At 41.5% G+C, this 5,941-nt stretch overlaps 1 protein-coding gene and 1 pseudogene across 3 annotated transcripts in view; one reads left to right on the top strand and one right to left on the bottom strand.

Annotated features, from left to right (window-relative positions):
* Positions 1-5,941, bottom strand: part of Cped1 (cadherin like and PC-esterase domain containing 1) — a 296,384-nt gene that overhangs the window by 265,026 nt on the left and 25,417 nt on the right. The window lies entirely within an intron of this gene.
* On the top strand, positions 1,814-2,039 carry LOC105743814 (annotated as a pseudogene).

The following is a 5,941-nucleotide window of genomic DNA, read 5'->3' as shown; positions in this document are numbered from 1 at the left end:
AACCCAAGCTTAATGAAGTGCAAAAAGTAGCACCTTTAAAGCCAAACTGCCAGATTTGAAACACTCATCTTCACCAGCTTTATTTTATGGACCTGCATACTACTTTTCACCTGAAAGTGCTGGTAAATCAAAGTTGATAATCACCAAGTGTTTAAAGTCATGCATACCTCGTAGAGAATACTGGGCACCTTCTAAAATACTACTACTACTACTACTACTACTAATAATAATAATAATAATATATGGTAATGAAAAATAAGTCAGAAGAGCTTCCTGAGTTAAAGACCAGCCTGAACACACGAGCTGGGTGATGAAAGGCACAGACACTAGCAAATTATCTTCTGTACAGGGTGCTTCAGAAAGACACCCTTATCTATTTTCCCTTATTAAGGACTGTTATGTTGTGTTGATGATGAAAGTATTTACATCCAAGAATTTACCTGAAAATTGGAACATGATTCCCTAGCAAGTGTCGTGTTATAATGATAAACTTGTAAGAGGTGTTCAAAACTGGACTCTGGTTCAGTTTCCACAGAAGGGTCAGAAGGAACAGAAGAGGCTGAGGGAAGCCAACAGGCCTCTAGGTGAAAGGGAAGACAGAAGCTGCCAAATACAGCAGTGCCACTCAGATGGAACACACGAGATCCAGAATTCTCTTACCACATTATTTTCTTTCATAATCATAAGATGCCTCTCTCTATTACAGCTGGCTCAAGTATAGTAGGGGTTTCACATGAGGACAATGTGTTTTAAATAACTTACTTTAATTTTTATATTGCAAGATATCACCTCTCCTTTTCTCCCAGCTAGGGTCAATTTAAGTGGGAGCAAAGTAATTTATGGCAGTACGTATTTTGTATAGTATACTCTAAGCAAAGTATAATTACCTTACATAGGAACCCTTACAGTTTACATCTGTAATATAAAGAACAGGAAATGAGCTAGTTCATATTAACTGATGTTGTATTACACCGTAATACAAACTGCTCCTGTCCTTGTAATATTTATAACACGCTGGATCAGCAAAATGGCCCAATACCAAAGGGCAAGCACAGTTTTAGCCAGTTGGACAACAGGTGCGCACACTGCCTAAGTGAACTAGAAACTATGTGGACAATTATGTCAACCGCGTGAGCAAATATGAGATTACTAAATGTGAAAAGCAGCAGTTTTGAAAATCAGAGCTCCTGATTACTCTTGCAGTTTCAAAGATACAATGTTAGTAGGAAAATATATTCACTCACTGGCCCACCACTATGACAACTAACTTGAGACTTACAACCGTGCTGACCAGAGTTTGGAAAGGAATGAGCATTCCTGGACACTCAGATGTGGACTTCTGAGTCACTTGCTTCTCTACCTGAGACTGGCAGATCACCTCCTCTGAGCTCACTCTGCCAGGCCACATGAAAGCTGTGCACATTATTTTCATGGGAAGGACTTCAAAATCTGAAATCTCTTAACCACCTTAGATAAAGAAAGGATAGAGCGCTATAATAAAGTAGAGGGAGAGTTAGATACAGCAGTGTGTAGTGTAATGAGAGAGGAATTGGAAATCAGACATCTGGACTTAATTCTGATTCTATAACTTTCCTCCTTCATCCAGTAGAGCAACTTTTTAAATCTATGATATATCTATCACAGGTATATGTTTTCTCATAACTTTTTAAATCTATGATATATCTATCACAGGTATATGTTTTCTCATATATGTAGGTGAAGGAACAAACTCCACCTCACAGAATTGCCTTGGAAATTAAATTAATTTTTAATATAAGGATGTCAAATGTAGACTCCTTTTCAGGTGGCCGCCATGGCTGTACAAGAGGGTCCTGTGCAGCAGGAGATTCACCAGGACTGGGCAAACCAGGAATGCACTGAGCTCATCACCAGCAGCATCCAGAAAATTAAACTTTCTCAACTCGTTCGATATGACCTGCTGTTCAGGACTCGCAACCCTGAACGAGAAGCTGACAGCACTGGAGTGGAGGACAGAGTACACTGAAGCACAGGTGACAAAAGGTGAAACTCTCCCCTAGAGCTGCACCACCAGCTGCTGGGATGCGCTTTACAGAACACAGGCCACAAGGAGAAGGCCCAGCAACCCAGCTCCTCCTCCTCTCCTTCAAGAGCAACAGGGCTTATTCTTGTTTGTTCTTTCTTTTTTTTTTTTTTTTTTTTTTTTTTGTGGAACCAGGGATTGAACTCAGGCCCTTGAGCTTGCCAGTGAAGGGCTTATTCCACTGAGTCATCTCCCTACCCTCTTCTTTCTCCAGATGTCCAGGTTTTGCGCTCTGCCATGTACACCTGAGAGTGTGGTGTGGCGTGGCGCAGGGAGACATCCAGGGGTCTCCAGGAAACAGCTCAGGCATTTACCTTCCAGGAGGGCATGGAGTCACGCAGTGTATCTCAGGTGTCCAGAGCCCAGAGCCCAGCCTCTGGGAAGGCGCCCGTCCCACTCTCAGACTTTCCATAAGCTCCCATCACTGCCTTTGTCTGCTCCCAGCCTCAGTGAGGGTGAAGTGTGGTGTCGGCATCCTGGCCAAGCCGCTCAGACCTATTCTGTGGCTGCCAGAGAAAGTTGCTGACCTTCCACTTTATTTTGGAGAGGCCCAGGCCAGTCCCCCCTTGGCTTGAAGGGACATTTGCAGAGTTTTCTTTCTGTTACTTGGTCTATCTGTGCCTCTCATATTTCCCTAATAAACTCTTCAACTGAAAAAAAAAGTCAAACAATGTCTCACCAGTAAGTGATATTAAATATATATGAATAAACTTGAGTACTACTATTATATTATAGCTCTCTATATTATGAATTCTAGCAGCTTTTCAGTTACACAATCATAAAAAGTGTATCCGCAATGACCTATATGCTTCCTTGTACCTGATACACATGTTCCTCTGTAGAGGTCCTCTTCCTTTTTCAATGCACAGATACAATTTATTTACTTATTTATTTATTATGTTAATTATCTGCAGCCCCAAACAGAAACACAAATTAAATGAAATTGCTTATTCTTGTGTGTTTTGCTCACTTTTATTTGCCCAGCTTATGTGTAGCAGCTGGTATATGAGACATACCAGAAATATTTTTTGAATGAGTTAATGAATGCAAACATCTTTTTCTTCCATATTTAAGTTTTGTTATGCATGTTACGATTGAGTACTGTTAATAGGAAGTGCTTAAAATTTGTATTAAGAATGTATTTCAACAGAATTTTGGATAATAGTAAGAATGATAAAATGGAGTTCAGTATTGCAACAGCATAATAAATTTACAGTGAAATAATTGAACACGGAACACTATTATCAAAGTGCTGTGTTGCTCGGTACCTGCACTGCTAAAAAGCCTTCACCAAAACCTACTGTGAAGCCAAGAAATACAGCACCTTAAAATCTCATAGGGATGGAAAATAAAGCTTGCTTTTTTCACCTGGCAGAAAGATTTCTTCTGGATTTATTGAAGTAGCTGTGTATTTATGATCTTCAGATGCTCAAATACAAATCATACAGTAGACTTCAGATATATGTCATATATGACAAAAAGTTAAATTGCCTTCCTGGTCCAGATTTTTGGTATTTTAAAAATATTGGAGAATATCGTAGTGAATTATGTTTTAATTTTCGCACTGAAGAATAAAATAGATCCTTTCACCCCTTGGTAAAAATGTATCCTTATTTTGGAGAATGTATGAAATAAAATACTTTAGGACTCACAGGTTCCTGGAAATGCAAGTAGAGCTGGGCAAGAATGTGCCAACCTGAAGGAACTACCAGTAAGTTCCTATTTGATTCTTCTTCTTCTTTTTTTTTTTTTTTTTTTCCAGAATCAAGGATTGAACTCAGGCCCTTGCACTTGCCAGGGAAGCACTTATTCCACTGAGCCATCTCCCTGGCCCTTTCTTATTTGATTCTTGTGACTGATTTAACTGAATCTCAAGCCCTGGAAATGGAAACACATTCCCAGAATTACTTCCTGTCACTGAGAACCTTCTGACTAAACTCCTGAGTCACACTGTCCCCACCTACAACATCCAATGATAGTCAAGTTTGCTCCTTTGTGGCTTTGTGTCGGTTCTAAATGATAGTGAAACAAAAGCAGAGTTTTAATATCAAAAATGTAGTTCCTCCAAAAAAAAATGTATTCCCATGAGAGCATTGACAAAGCAGCGCCACACGGAGAAGCAGTGTTGAAACTCATGTCTCCTACTCCTTAACCTGATATTCCGGTCAGCAAACCTCCTCTGTCCGACGTAGGGCCTGCTTGGGCTTGCTGTTGTATGTGCAGCCCACTGTGGTAGTGCAGAGCTGAAGGAAGGAACCAGTGAATGGAAGCACGAATGCAAGATATGGGCTTAGGATCTGCAATCATATTTATGGCCTTTAATCATTTTCTTATTTTCAGACTTCTTAAAAAGAGCTGCTGGAAACCTCTCAGCAGAGGCTTCACATGTGCCTCTCAAGTCACGAAATCTCCGTGAGCTTTTCATCCCCAGTGGTGCTCTCCTCCAGTTCATTTCAACCACTCAGTCCAATAATCGTATCTTGGAATTTATGATCCTGAAGAGCCCCTCCTATGAAGCTTATGAAGTGAAATACTTTATTCTCTGATCAGACACATAAATCTTCATCTTTTCCCATTTAGTCCAACATTAGTCACTGCCCTTACTCCTAACTTTCTGCCAACTTCTTTTTCCTCCCCTTCTTTGCCCACAGTTCAGATTCCATGGTCCAACCTTCCAGTCACCCTCTTTCCACTGTACTGCACCCCCTCATTCCACTGTACTTCTGTCACAGTCACAGGACCAAAAAGCTAGGAATCCATGGAAAGAAGACAGGTATTCATTTGCTTTCACAGGCAAAGAGTCCATCCGAGAATACAGACATAAGCATGACTTGCTACAGCCAATCATGATGAGGCACAGAAGTCTGGCTCTGGATGATGTGGGAATGCTGAGCTCATTGGGAGACAGAGGAAGGCCTCTGTGTCCTGCCTGTCCTGGCCATGGCCTGGGCTGCAGAGCTGTGTCCAGTTGCACAGAGGCAGACTCCATTCAGCCTCAGCTTCCCCAGACCTCCCTGCTCTATGCTTGCTCCCTGGTTAATTCTCTATCACATTTTCCACAATGACAAAGCATTTCGCTTGTTTCTGCAGGGAACACTATCACTTCATAGAGTAAATTGGCGTATTAGAAGGCACCACACTGACTTGTCCAGCTTCTCTTTCAGAAAACCTGGGACCTTTCTGCCTCACAACTGACATTTCCTTTTCCCTTCTTATTTTTATAAAGGACCCTAGCTTCTTCTCTGTAGCTAATCACACTTTTTCATCTAGATTCTCTACTCTTTGTCATACCAGGGGAAAATTTCTCTTTCCATTACTGTTTACACCCCCATATCACTGAGAAGTTTTATATTTTAGCTCCTTTCCCTAACTCCTCTGTCTCTGTCTCTCTCTTTCACACACACACACACACACACACGAAAACTAGAAAAAAAAACAGTAAAATCATGCAATAAAACTTTCTACAGAGAGATTCTGAGCAGCCATTGAAGGGGAAGGAACTGCGGGTGTGTGTGCGTGTGTGTGTGCGTGCGTGTGAGTGCGCGCGCGGGTGTGTGGACAAGGGGGGGGGCAGACGAGTTAAGAGTCCCAACTCCTTGGACTCCATTTGCTATTCTTTTCTTTCTCCCCCATTCCTATCTGGTGGTAGTGGGCGTTTATATTTGCGATTCTTTTCATTCATTTCCAAATTTTCTAAGATTTTCGGCTTGGGGGTAGTGGGAAGAGCTGGAAAGGAGAAAGAAGGAGAGTAGTGGCAGAAGAGCAGGAGGAAGACATGGAGATGAAGAAGAAGATTAACCTGGAGTTAAGAAACAGAGCCCCAGAGGAGGTGACAGAATTGGTTCTTGATAATTGCCTGTGTGTCAATGGGGAAATTGA

The sequence above is a fragment of the Octodon degus genome, unplaced genomic scaffold, assembly GCF_000260255.1.
Source record: "Octodon degus isolate 3935 unplaced genomic scaffold, OctDeg1.0 scaffold00170, whole genome shotgun sequence".
NCBI classification, from domain to species: domain Eukaryota; kingdom Metazoa; phylum Chordata; class Mammalia; order Rodentia; family Octodontidae; genus Octodon; species Octodon degus.
Note: the sequence above shows the minus strand (reverse complement) of the source record. Positions and strands in the feature narration are given on the sequence as shown.